At 44.3% G+C, this 14741-nt stretch overlaps 1 protein-coding gene and 1 long non-coding RNA gene across 4 annotated transcripts in view; both read right to left on the bottom strand.

Annotated features, from left to right (window-relative positions):
* Window positions 1-14741, bottom strand: part of DPYSL2 (dihydropyrimidinase like 2) — a 115708-nt gene that overhangs the window by 44401 nt on the left and 56566 nt on the right. The window lies entirely within an intron of this gene.
* Window positions 8341-10137, bottom strand: LOC137228153 (uncharacterized). Its single transcript, XR_010945162.1, has 2 exons — window positions 9518-10137; window positions 8341-8527 (listed from the first exon to the last, which is right to left on the bottom strand). It is a non-coding gene; the product is annotated as an uncharacterized lncRNA (long non-coding RNA).

Raw genomic sequence — 14741 nt, 5'->3', positions numbered from 1 at the left:
GTGAGGTTCACACCTACTCTAATGCATGACATCACGTGTGGACACACACCAAATAACATAATAAAGGCGAGAGCGCCTAGTTCAAACAAGAACTGTGGTAAACAGTGGATTCTAATTAGCAACTGGACAATGATTCCTCCCTTGTACAAAGCCGCTATGACACAGCCTCACTGGTGAAGGAAACAGCAGCTATCAGACTGGAGCTCAACCCAGAAACAAAAGCACAAGGAATTTGGGCTCTATTCTGTTTATTCCAACGTTGCACAATTCTCCCTGCATCCCCTCCAAATAAAGGCGGGCAGGGAAATAAGAGCTGGTGATGTCATATGTTGACTGGGATCTATCTAGAGCCAACATAATTGATGGGTGTTTTCCTCCTAGGAACCTGGACTGAATTCAAAAACATAACATAACATCTCTGGAGTCTGAACCATGGCCCTTGTACCATGATGTGCTCCCCATTTGGGGCTGAGGGCTGGCTATTCAATGGGTCTTTTTTCCCCCAATTAATAAGACTCTGACTAACAGCCAGTGTATCTGGACAACAAGGTTTAAGCTTGATAAGGGACCCAGTTGTTCAGGGAGCCTTAATTACACTTTATAACTGTGTCGATGGTGGAGAGTTCAGGTCCTACACAAAGACCACCCGCACGGCTGTACATAAATTCAAATACTTCCTCACATTACGTTCTCTTCCTTCCCAGGAATGACAGGGGTAAGAGACAGCAACCCAGATGAAAAGGACAGCTCCAAGGGAATTTTCTTTTTATAAAACTCCTTTAAGTGTGAAAGCACTTAAATGCCAACAACTTGGAAAACCAGAAAAAATTGAGGAAAAAAAATTTTATTATTCCATCACCCAAAATCACTATTAATATGTTGATGTGTGCCTATAAAATCTTTATTCCTACCCACTTATACACACACATATATATTCTTTATGAAAATAGTATCATAATTTTATAGTATAAATTGTACTTCACTAAACTCTTTTTTTTTCACTAAACTTTTAAAAAAAAAAGTAGAATCAAATTGGACACAGTGATCAAGGCCTGCTTTTCTCCATCAATATATTGTGAACATATCCATATTAACAAATATTTCCTACACTGGTTTTTAATGACTCCATAATATTTTGTCCTAGAAGCGGCCATAATTTAACCAATCACTTATTTTGGTCACTTAGGTTGTTTCTAATTTTTTCTCATAAATAATGTTGCAGTGAACATCCTTAGAACTAAATGCTTGGGCTTCCCTGGTGGCGCAGCGGTTAAGAATCCGCCTGCCAATGCAGGGGTCACAGGTTTGATCCCTGGTCCGGGAAGATCCCACATGCCGCGGAGCAACTAAGCCCGTGCACCACAGCTACTGAGCCTGTGCTCTAGAGCCCACGAGCCGCAACTACTGAGCCCGCGTGCCACAACTACTGAAGCCTGTGCGCCTAGAACCCGTGCTCTACCACAAGAGAAGCCACCGCAATGAGGAGCCCACGCACCACAACAAAGAGCAGCCCCCGCTCACCACAACTAGAGAAAGCCTGCACGCAGCAACAAAGACCCAACGCAGCCAAAAATAAATAAATAAATAAATAAATAAAATTTATTTTTAAAAAAAGAAAGAAACAAAGAACTAAATGCTTGCACATAGATTATTCTGGGTCAAGGGGTATGAATATTTTTTGCTCATAAGTTTTTAAAGCTCCTGTTAGATAGTGCCTTACTGTCCTCCAGAAAGGCCATACCAATGTAAACACCTGCCAGCAGTCTCTGAGTGCCCATTTCATCACAACACTGGATGTTAGAACTCTTTTTAACATCTGAAAATTTAGTAGAAAAAACTTAGCTTATTGTTATTTTAACTTGTATTTATTAATATTTCGGTTGAATATTTTTGCATAAATTTAGTGGTAGAATTATGTCTTCTTTTGTGAATACCTCATTCATACCCTTTACTTTTGCTATTAAAGCATTCATCTTTTTATTAAAATGTTAAGATTTCATATTTTAAATGTATCAACCCTATGTCATATATATATTGCAAATAAAATTTCCTACTTCTTGTTTTTCTTTTAACTATTTTACTCTGATAATGGTTTTAGTTTCTATGTAGTCAAGTGTCTCCATCTTTTCTGATTTCTGCCTTTGATGAAATATTTCCTATGACTCTTTGGCTGTATTTTTTTCTGGTTCTTTTTTGACTTTGTTGTTTAAATTTAACTCTAACCCCAAATCTAGAAGGAATTCTGGCATATGATTTGAGGAGCTTACTCTTCGTTTGTCAAATAGTTAACTATTCCAGCATAATACTGCAACTATATTATAGTTTCACCATGAGTTTGAAATGTTATCTTTTTCATACACTAAATACTTAAATACAGCTGGCACTTAACGGATTTTCTTTTTTTTTCCCTATTGATGTATATGTCTCTTCTGGAGCTAGTACCATACCACCTAAATTATTATATTTTTATAATTTTTTAAATATCAAGCCAGTAGTGGTCTCCTCCCCTTCTTCATTATGCTTTTTAAAAATTTTTCTTAGTTCTTATTACATATTAATTCTTCCACCAGAACTCCAGAATCTTTCAGTCAGGTGTCCAAAAAAAACAAAAACAAAAACAAAACACATTTTGAAGTTTTGGTTGGAATCACACTGAATGTATAAATTAATCTCTAAAGAATCTGCTTCTTTAAAGTATTAGGTCTTTCTATTCATTAACATAGCACTTTTTAAATTTATTGAAGTCTTCTCTTAGGACCAAAACATAAAAATGTATTCTTGTAATTCCTAGTTACTTTATATTTTGTGTTGCTATTGTGAATGGGATTTTTAAATTATATTTTCCAATTTGTTATTTCTGTTATATGGGAAGGCTATTAATTTTGAATACATATTTTTATACTGGGTCATCTTAATAAACTTTCTTCTTAGAGCCAATATCTTCTTCAGTTAATTCCTGTGAATATTTAAGGTAAACCATCTAACAAATACCAGTCATTTTGTTTTTCCTTTCCAACAGTTTTACTTCTTACTTTTCTTGTCATATTACATTGGCTAAGACTTCCAGAACAATGTTAAATAACAGTGATAATAACGGGCATTCTGGCTCCTTACTCATCAGGAAGGGAGACTTTGAAGTATTTGCTGGGCCAGCCCAAGCGCTCCTGCTCAAATTCCACAGCCCAGAGACCTCATGCAAGATGCAGGTTCAAGGCAAAGAGAGAGCAGTTTCAACACATTTTCCACAACTGAACAAAATGCCTTTGGGAAACACACAAGATATCAGATACCAAAAGAGACCAAATGAAGACAACGCTAATATTTCCTATGGTAAATGCCAGACTTGACAAGTGAGGGGATTAGGATGGAGATGGTCAGATGTCAGATGATCAGTCCTACAGTGAAGACGTGTTCAAAGCCTGGTGGCCCTGGAGCCTGAGGGGCAGCCAGTGGCCCATTTCCTAGCTCTGTGCTTCCCTTGATTCTCAATAGGAAGGAGGCAGGTTCTCTCACACATTTCTTCACCTCCTCTTTCCCCAACTAGGTCCATTTCGCCCTCCTCCAGGAAGCCTTCTGAGACTGTCCAGATGGAACCTGACCACCTGCCCTTCAGTCCTGGCAGAGTACTCACCTGGCTTTCACCTCCTCCCTGGCGTGACTTTCCCAGAGGCAATGACACCTCAGTATCTAAATCTGGCCATTGACCCCCTCACTCAAACTCCACCAAATGTCCATAAAGGACCTCCATGCGATCAAAATAAGTTGCCCTTGGGAGGGGTGGTTATAGATTCTCATCCAGGGTCTGTATCTTCCTACTTTCACAGAATTATGAGGATCTCAATCATCTGGTCCCCAGGCAGAAGGCAGGCTTGAAATGTGAACTTAAATGGGGGAGGGCGACAACCACAGTCAGGTACACTAACAGCACCAGGAAGTGAGAGAGGACAGGAAGGGAGGAGGTGGAGAATGATGAAACAGAGACAAATATTTCCAACAGCTAGAGACCATTTGTGGGAGTTGTCAAAGGCCCACCACTTTGAAGGTGAGCACAGTGCTAGGACATGGACTCAAAATAATAACCCTGGGCCATAAAGCAAGGTTAAATTACGTTCTGTTTCCTCCACTTAGAAGGAACTGTGCACTAACTTTGGAGAGAAATTTTTCATCAAAATAGTTTCAATGGCTTTTGTTTTAAAAGGTAAACTTTTCAGGAAAGGATGGAAGGGGCCTTTCAGGAAGGAAGGGACTTAACATTTATTATGAGCCAGGCACATGCTCAGGACTTTGTACCCTCTATCAAATTTAAGTCACCTCAGTAACCTTGAAACATCGTATTACAGATCAGAAAACTGTGGCTCAGAATTACCATATGATTCAGCAATTCCACTTCTGGGTACACGCCCAGAAGAATAGAAAGCAAGGACTCAAATAGATGTTTATATACCCACGTTCATAGCAGCATTATTCACAACAGCCAAAAGGTGGAAACAATCCAAATGTCCACTGAGTAGATTTAAAAATGTAGGTATACACATACAATGGAATATTATTCAAAAGGAATGGAATTCTGACACATGCTACAACATGGATGGACCTTGAAGATATTATGCTAAGGGAAATAAGCTAGTCACAAAAGGACAAATACTGTATGATTCCACTTATATGAGGTAGGGGGAGTTTGTGTTTAATGGGTACAGAGTTTCAGTTTGAGAAGATGAAAAACCTCTGGAAATGGATGGGGATGATGGTTGCACAACAGTGTGAATATACTTAATGCCATTAAGCTGTACACTCAAAAATGGTTAAAAGGGCAACCTTTATGTTATGTATATGTTACTACAATTTTTTAAAAAGGAAGGAAGGAAGGAAGGAAAGGGAAAAAAAAACGTGTGACTCCTCTGAAAATGGAAACTACTGTCCAGCAGTGAAGGTAGAACTCAAACACCATAGGCCAGGGGGCTTCCCTGGTGGCACAGTGGTTGAGAATGTGGCTGCCAATGCAAGGGACACAGGTTCGAGCCCTGGTCCGGGAAGATCCCACATGCCGCGGAGCAACTAAGCCCCTGCGCCACAACTACTGAGCCTACGCTCTAGAGCCAGCGAGCCACAACTACTGACTGAGCCCATGTGCCACGACTACTGAAGCCCGCACACCTAGAGCCCGTGCTCCGCAGCAAAAGCAGCCCCTGCTTGCCACAATGAGAAGCCTGCACACCACAACAGAGTAGCCTCCGCTCGCTGCAACTAGAGAAAGCCTGCGTGCAGCAACAAAGACCCAATGCAGCCAAAAAATAAAATAAACAAATTTATTTTAAAAAATAAATTTAAAAATTATAAAAAAAAAAACCCACCATAGGCCAAATTCAGAGTCCAAGACCCCTTCCCTCCACGTACCTCACTAGAACTTCCCTGCCCAGAAGACTCACTCCGTAAGAGCTGCCCTTGCACAACAAAGGCTCTGTCACACCCTCCTCCAGCCTTCCAGGACCTGTCTCTCTAGCGAAGGAGATTCCTCCACCCTAAATCCCCCCTTGCATGCTGGGCCACATACTCTCACAGTCGGAGTCTCTTGGCACTGTTTGTGAGAGTTCTCGCTGAACTTTGACGGTAAACAGAAGGGGCTAGGGACTGGAGAGGAGCTGAAAAAAAATAGGTAACTAGGGTTCACCTTCAACCTCAGGGAACGGGGAGCACCACTCCCGCCCCACCCACAGGATGACACACATGGGTATCAGGCCCTCACCACAACCCTCACCCTTTCCACTCACCTTCCCTCCAGACTCCCCCATACACCCTTCCCTCCGAAACTCTTTTTTTTATACCCAGCAAAACTAATGTACTCGTACATTCTAAAGCATACCAGACTCTTTTTTACCAAATTCCACATGCCTCAGTCCATTCACCCACGCCTCTCTTTTGCCTGGACACCCCCTCCTGCTGCCCACCCCACAATCAGACTCCAGGGCAAAATCATGATGGTCCTTTAAGGCCCTCAAGTCTCAGACCTGTTCAGGGAAACCTCCCCCTGACCGTCTCCGGAAGATTGTCAAGATTTCTTCTTCTCTATTGCCCCTGAGCCTTCATCTAGAAATGATCATATTTTATGATAATCCTTTCCTTGTGGGTCTCCCCAGTAGATGGCAACTTCTTTAAGAATAGAGCCCAGGGACTTCCCGGGTGATCCAGTGGGTAAGACTCCACACTCCCAATACAGGGGGGCTTGGTTTGAGCCCTGGTCAGGGAACTAGATCCCACATGCATACCGCAGCAAAGAAACCCGCATGCCTCAACTAAGAAGGCCACATGCCGCAACTGAATCTGCATGCCGCAGCTAAGAAGTCTACATGCCACAATTAAGAAGTCCACATGCCGCAACTAAGAAGTCCACATATCGCAAAGAAGATCCTGCGTGCTGCAACTAAGACCCAGTGCAGTCTAAATCAATAAATAAGTCTTTTTTTTTTTTTTTCTTTTGGCGGTACGTGGGCCTCTCACTGTTGTGGCCTCTCCCGTTGCGGAGCACAGGCTCTGGACGCGCAGGCTCAGCGGCCATGGCTCACGGGCCCAGCCGCTCCGCGGCATGTGGGATCTTCCCAGACCGGGGCACGAACCCATGTCCCCTGCATCGGCAGGCAGACTCTCAACCACTGCGCCACCAGGGAAGCCCAGTAAATCAATCTTTAAAAAAAAAAAAAGAATAGAGCCCATATCTGCAGTTCTAATGGCTAGACCAGGACCTACCATGTGGCCTACTAAAGACCAACAGAATGAGTGAATGACTGTATGGATGAAAGAACAGGGTTTCATAGTGGTGGAAACCACAGAGATTACACAGAGCAATACTGTGATGGCACTGGGCAGGACCTCATCCTTCCGTTGTTATCTCCCTCCCCCCACCCACATCAGTGCAGCCCCAGGCACCCAGCACCATTCTCAGTTCGCAGTTTTATTAGGTGTTCATCACTATGTCAGAAGCATCCGGAAAGCAAGGATGGAGTCGCCTGAGATCCAGTGCACATACTGAAACCATGCATCACACCTGAGGCCCCCAGCAACACGCCAAGCAGGACACATGCTGTCCAGGGAGCCAGACGCCCAGGGTCTGAGTCCTCATTCAGCCTTGTATGAGTTGGGTGGCCTTGGTCAAGTCACTTAACTTCTCTATTCTGCAATTTCCTCATGGGGAGTGGGGGATATTCCCCACCCTATCGATCTTACAGAGGGAGAGGGAGGGTCCCAGGAGACAGCAGCTGTGAGTAAAGCCTCTGCAAGCTATAAATGCAGGATGTGGTTAGTTTTATTACCGTGGCCTATGGAGAGGGGGGATGCCCATCTGAGGCAGGAACAGACGGGCCTGGGAGATCCCCGGTCCGTGGCTGAGACTGCCCCAGCCTGGCAGGCTACAGAAGGTGTCAGAAGAAGGACATTGGAGCAAAGAGGCTACAAGGCCACCAGCCACTTCCCTCCGTGGCACAAGACCATTTACCTGCCCACCCACCATAAAGCAGAATGAAGGGTAGTCGTAGACAACCACAAAACAGGATTCACTCTGGGGCCCCTCGTGAGACAGCAGTGCGTCTGGAGGAGCAGAGGGGGGCCTGAAGGGAAAGGAGGTGGCCATTCCAGCCAGCCAGGGACAGTGAACCCCAGAGACAGTGAATCCCAGAGTACCCTCTGTGGGGGGGCAGAGAGCCCTAGTTTCAATTAATCTCTCTCATCTCTCCGAACATCCTTGTACTTTTCACATCAGATGTCCCCATGCAGGGTTAGGAAAGCATACTCAAGACCAAGTTCTCACATCACGGATCAAGAGAAGGGTGACTAAGGGTCAGCGAACAAGCGGACTGGCCTTGAAATAAAGCCTAGAGTCAGAACCACAATGAGATACCTCTCACACCCCTAGAGATGGCTACAATCCTAATGCAGAAAGGAACAAGCGTTGGCAAAAATGTGGAGAAACTCGTGCCCTCTGACACTGCTGGTGGGAATGTAAACTGGTGCAGCCACTTTGAGAAACAGTTTGGCAGCTCCTCAAAAAGTTAAAGATAGAATTACCACATGACCCAGCAATTCCACTCCTGGACATATACCCAAGGGAAATGAAAACATATGTCCACACAAAAACCTGTCCACAAGTGAGTATTATTCATTCACAGAAGCCAAAAAGTGGAAACAAACCCTAATGTCATCAACTGATCAGTGGATAAGCAAAATATAGTATATCCTACAGCATAGTATTATTTGGTCATAAAAAGGAGAGAAGGACTGATACATGCTACAACATGCATGAGCCTTGAAGACATGATGCTAAGTGAAAGAAGCCAGTCACCAAAGGCCACATAGTGTATGATTCCATTTATACGAAATGTCCAGAGTAGCAAATCCATAGAGAGCTTTCTGCTTTACTGTTTGCCATCGGCTGGGAAATGGCAAAAGCAGCTGCTAACTGATACGGAGTTTCTTTGGGGAGTAGTAAAAACGTTCTGAAATTAGATAGGAGTGATGGTTGCACAATTCTGTGAATACCCTAAAAATAAAAAAAAAAGATTGTACATTTTAAAAGAGTGAATTTTATGGTAAATAAATTATATATAATTTTTTTTAATTTTTAAAGAGTCAATATGGTTTGTGTAGGCCAACACGTGTATTCACACATAAATAAATAATGAAAGAATAAATGAATGAAGGCTAAACTGCTAAGGCTCTGTTATTCGGCATCTTTTCTTGATGCAATTCCTAAGAACAAGCAAGAACAATAGACGGCTTTTTTGCAAATTGCCTTAAGGGCAAAGAGAATGAAGAAGAAAGGGCCGAGCCAATCCACGAAGAGGGAAAATTATCAGGAAAGTCACATTTTTCCGGCACAATCATGGATGGAAAAGCCATCAGTGGCTAGAGGTCGCTTTTGACTGGCAAGGAGACAGTGGAAAGAGAGGATTTATGTCAGAGAGGCAGAAACGTCACACAGCACGTGGCTTCCGGATCCCCGACTCTCTCAGAACTAAGATGGAAACGTTTAAAAGCCCCTCTGCAAAAGCGGAAGGATCTAGAAAATACAGTGAGAACTTTCCAACCCCCGACATTAGCAGAATCTATTTCTTTTTTATTGATCGGCTTTTCCAGTTTGTGTTTCATTAAGAGGCCTTGCCATGTAATGAAAATTCACATTTCAAAGAGGGATGATAAGACCATCTTCAGTTATCCTCTGGAAAGTAAGCTCTTTCTGAGAGTTGAGTTTTTGTGCAGTGGGAAAGCTTCTCTCGCCATCACCAGAGCTCGCTGTTGGTAGCAAACTAAAATGCACATAAACAGCGCTAGTCACAGATATAAGCGTGCACTAGGGAGAAAGGGCACAGACGTGCAGAAACCCCTGGGCCTCAGTTTCCCCACTGCAAAATGAGGAGACTTCAATAAACCACCTCTGTGTCCCAGACAGAGTCTGCACCCGGAGCTTGGGATCAGGTGTCGGACTCCCATCCATCCCCCAGTAACAAAGATTTGTGTGTTGAACCTTTACCTGTCCTTTGAGCCAACCATTCATTAAAAGCACCGTTTTCTACACTGTAAAGAGAGAACATGATCAGATATTTTGAACATCCCACTGAGCAGGATATAAAATTCAGCAAAGCGAACCCTCCTTTTCCAAAGTAAGATGGAAAATATGTTTTCGTGAAGGGGAGTCCGGAGGGGAGGCGGGTGGCGGAACTCTCCAATAAACAGAGATGAATGCTTTCGGTCAGAAAAGAAATTCGGGCGTTGGTGAGGATGTACCTCTGTAATGTCAAAGAAAATGCCATTTCAGAGCTATGCTGACTATTTTAATTGATTCCCAGTGAAAGAAGAAAAAGAGAAGAGGTGTATAATGAAATGAGAAATGATTGCTGAAACCAATCCCCACAAAACAAAGTTAGCCCTTCAAACGTCTCAGGATCCAGGTGTCATGGTAAAAAGTTTTGGCCATCAGGAGCAAAACGGGGCTGCAGGGCCTACCTCTCCTCCTGTATAACCTGCCCAAGCCACGTCATACCTGCCATCTCACCAAATCCTTCCAGCGACCCTATTAGGCAAGAAAGGCCGATCCAGGGCTTCCCTGGCGGCGCAGCGGTTGAGAGTCCGCCTGCCGATGCAGGGGACATGGGTTCGTGCCCCGGTCTGGGAAGATCCCACTTGCCGCGGAGCGGCTGGGCCCGTGAGCCATGGCCACTGAGCCTGCGCGTCTGGAGCCTGTGCTCCGCGACGGGAGAGGCCGCAACAGTGAGAGGCCCGCGTATCGCAAAAAAAAAAAAAAAAAAAAAAAACAGAAAGGTCGATCCAGGCCCTTCTGACAATTGACAAAACCAAGACCGAGATGTGGCGCAAGTTGCCTGAGCTAATAAGCAGGAGGGTCGAGGTCAGAATTAAGGTCTCCTGATTCCCGGCTCCGTGAAGATGTGTTGTCGAGAAGTTGAGGCCTCAAATTCTTTCCATTATACCTCATGCTTCTCCTTGGATGATCTCCATAAAGGAAAAAACAATGCACAGAGCAGCAACCCCGACTCTGAACAACTGTTTGATCTGCCCTGTCCCTGCTTCTCCTCAAAGAGTGCCATCTGCCCGAGGTGTTTCCCAGCCAGACTGTAAAGAGCTGAATCTGATGGACCTCATAGCAGGCCGTGCCAAAGCGATTCAGGGAAATGGGAAAAAACCAGATCCGGGCAAGGAGACCTTGGAAGCAGCTTGCGTAGCACAACCTAGCCATGCATGGAAAGGGCCTCCCAGAAGAGGGATTAAGTTCAGTTTATGAGTGCACGGCATGAGTTACTCCTTTTGATTGCTGGCCAAATCCCCCCCCCTGGGATGCAGGGGGACATCAAGGCCATCAATCCAGTGCTTCTGTTGGGAGAGCAGAGATACTCGGCACACCAGCATCTCAGTGAGCATCTTCCCCCGCTGGACGCAGCCTCCTGCTTGGTGACAGACAGTCCCTATGTGATCACTTTCTCCCTTCACAGTGCAGAAAAATCACTTTTAAATAAAAGTTGGGTTGAAGGACAAGATTAAGCTTGAACACCAAAATCTTTCTGTTTCTTGGGGATTGGAGAGCCCAACGCCCCATCGCAAACTGCAGGTGGGCGACCGCATCTGGGATATTTGTAAGCACCTGGATGCTGGGCACCGAGCAGCGTTTGTGAGCACACTCTTTTCTGTTTGTTTGTTTGTTTGTTTTTTGGCCGTGCCGCGAGGCTTGTGGGATCTTAGTTCCCCGACCAGGGATTGAACCTGCGCCCTCGGCAGTGAAAGCGCAGAGTCCTAACCACTACACTGCCAGGGAATTCCCATGAGCACGCTCTTTGATTGTTCGAAAGCCAACAGTGCTCCTTATTCTGTGGTCTGAGAGCGCCACGAGCCCAGAGCGTGGATCAGCCCTAACACATGCAAGCTCTGTGGCTTTAGGCAAGTCAGCTGGCATCTCTGGGCTTCCCATTCTTCATTTATGGCACGAGGACAAGCCCAGCTGTCTTCAGGGTTGACGTGAGGATTAGAAATGGCGTGTACAGGGCTTGTATTGGGGCACAGACTCCAATCGATGGTATCCATTATCTGCTGCCTCCAAATCATCTCACTTTCTTCTGTTTCTTGTGCAAAGGACGGAATCAGGCAGCTCCCCGCTATGATTCCCTGCAGGTCAGTGGAGGGGTCCGGAGAGCAGCCACTGGGTCATTCCCCTTCCGAGCTCATCGGAGAACAAGAGAACTAAACGCAAGCCCCTCGCAAGAAGAGAGACATATACCTGGGTTTACCTGGTTTATGCTGTTGTCCTGGGATAACAATTAGCAGCAGCCCTTTCACTCTCAAAAGTGCATCCAATTTGGACAATAACTTAAATGCCCATCGTACGCGTAGGGCTGAAGCCCCCATCTGATTGTGTAAAATGACACGTAAAACACACCACCAATTCCGAACCTGTTGCTGGGACACTCCGTTGGGTTTGCATTTAAAACTGAAGCAAAGATTGCATTTCCTCCAAAATACTAAGTCTACCCGCCTCCACCGGGCTCAGAGGGGCCCCCAAATTATCTGTCAACCCCTCAGGACATAGTATTCTAACTAAACTCTCTCCTTGCCTTAACTATGGATCTGTTCTGCCTGCTTTTTCTACCCCCATGATTTGTGGAGCTAATGAACAAAGGCAAAAAATAAATAACAATAATAAAGACTCCCAGCTGTATGAAAGAAGTATGAGATGTGAATGTCGAAGCAAGAGCAGCTGTCTGTCTGCAACAACATGGATGGACCTAGAGATTATCATACTAAGTGAACTAGGCCAGACAAAGACAAGTATCGTATGATATCACTTATATGTGGAATCTTAAAAAAAAGAAAAGATACCAATGAACCTACTTACAAAACAGAAATAGACCCACAGACATAGAAAGTAAATTTATGGTTATCAAAGGGGAAGGGGGGTGAGGGATAAATTAGGAGGTTGGGATTAACATATACATACTACTATATATAAAATGGATAGCCAACAAGGACTTACTGTATAGCACAAGGAACTAAAATCAAAATTTTGTAGTGTCCCATAAGGGAAAGGAATATATATATATATATATATATATATAGCTGAGACACTGTGCTGTACACCTGAAACTAACAGGACGTTGAAAATCAACTATACCTCAATAAAATAAAATAAATTTTTGTAAAAAGCAGCTGTCTGTCTCTACCAGAACTGGTCACCAATGGTCAGGACCAGCGCTGTCATCTCTGAGGGGTCTGACACAGTCCCTTCATTTGATGCTACAAAAGAGGAACAGGACCCTGGCCGCGTCTGCCCAGAGAGGAGTGAGCTGAGTCCCACAGGACTCTCATGCCACATGTCTCTGAGTGTGAGGCCCTCTATGGCTAAAAGCTTTTTTAGACAAAACAGCCCCTGGGGAAGAATCTGTCACCAACACTGCCAAAGGAGTGACCCCAGGCCGTGCCCTGGAAGCGCAGCAAGCCCAGGGCTGTGGGAAGGGAGATGCTTGTGCAGAGAATGCAAACCTCCATGCAGACACTGTAATGAATCCACCATGAGAAACGAGGGGCCCAGGCGTTCAACAGCACAGTAACGACTCATGATAAAGTTGGCCCCGTTTAAACTCATTTTTTGGCTAAAAATTCAAACCTAGTAAGAGTTATTGACTAGATCAGCCACTTGTTGATGACACTGCTTTGCATCTGTGGCATCAAGTGTGTTGTCAAGAAATTTAAGCCCCAAATTCTCTAGCGATTATTTGGAAGGGGAAGAAAAGTGAAAAGTAAAAAAAATAAATTTTTTTTTGTATAAGAAGACATTTTAAAGGGCTTTTTATAGATGACGGTTTTTCCTGCTGGGTTGGAAACATGAACTCCATTATGGGCTTGAAGATGAAAGAAGCCTGAATTTCTTCCTGATCCCCCCCAAGTGGCAGAAAAGGGAGATATCCGTCTGGAATCAGCTGGCATGTGACTGCATCCTTGGATCAGGAGTGATGAACAGCAGATAGGTAGATAGATAGATAGAGAGATAGATGATAGATAGATAGATAGCTATCACATTAGACAGATGGATTAAAGAGATCATATTGATTTATATAGATAACAAACAGCAAGATATACAGACTAGATATATAAGATAGATGATAGATGATGATAGCTTAGGTCATTGAGATATTGATATGGAGACAGTAGATGGCTAGATCATAGATTAGATAGGTAGACAGATCAACTGATCAACTGATTCACACATGTGCCAAACGTGTCACACATGTGCCAAACGTGTCACACAATCAGTTGTGTGAATCAACTGATTCACACATGTGCCAAACGTGTCACAAGTCCCTGTGAAGCACAGGGACTTCCTTGGTGGTCCAGCGGGTAAGACTCCACGCTCCCAGTGCAGGGGACCCGGGTTCGATCCCTGAAACTATTAATAGATCCCACATGCATGTCGCAACTAAGAGTCTGCATGCTGCAACTAAGAAGTCTACATGCTGCAACTAAAGATCATCCCGCATGCCGCAACTAAACATGCTGCAACTAAGACCCGGCACAGCCACAGTAAATAAATAAATAAATTTTTTAAAAAATAAAAAAATTTTAAAAATAAATAGTATAGCACAAACAGTCTCACCTACTTTGCATATAACCCTAAGAAATAGGAATCTATTGTCTCCATTTTGTAGACATGGAAATTGCCTCTAGAAATATATTAGATGATCACACTCAAACAGAAAGTATCAGAAAGGGAAATTAAACTTAGACCTTCTGATTGCTGGAGCTCTCCCATCCTTGTCCTGCCCTGTTCCTTGCAATCTCACCCTCTGAAACATGCTCCAGTAAGTTTCACCCAGCTGAGAGAAGGAGAGAGGCTGGGACAGAAGATATGAATGGTTGCCTTAAAAGTCTATGATTCTATGTTATTACCAGGCCCTTTTGATTTTTCCCTCACAGTCTCCCCACAAGGAAGGATGCCAGTTCTGACCTATCATTAGAGGGAGATTAGGTCATAAACACTACTGATTCAACCTAAAGACAGTAGGGTTTTCTCAGGGAAACCAGCACAGCAGGTGGCCCACAGGGCTGGGTCCACATCCCAGCTCCACTCTGCCGTCAGCACCCCCTGTCATCCCACTATCCGGCCCTGTCCTGTTCATCACCTCTCACCCCGCACTCTAAGCCCTAACCACTGCCCTGTGAGGCAATCAGCTAAGTAAAACCTTCCAGGACACCAA

The sequence above is a fragment of the Pseudorca crassidens genome, chromosome 7 (assembly GCF_039906515.1).
Source record: "Pseudorca crassidens isolate mPseCra1 chromosome 7, mPseCra1.hap1, whole genome shotgun sequence".
Lineage (NCBI taxonomy): Eukaryota > Metazoa > Chordata > Mammalia > Artiodactyla > Delphinidae > Pseudorca > Pseudorca crassidens.
This window is presented reverse-complemented; position numbering and strand designations above follow the sequence as displayed.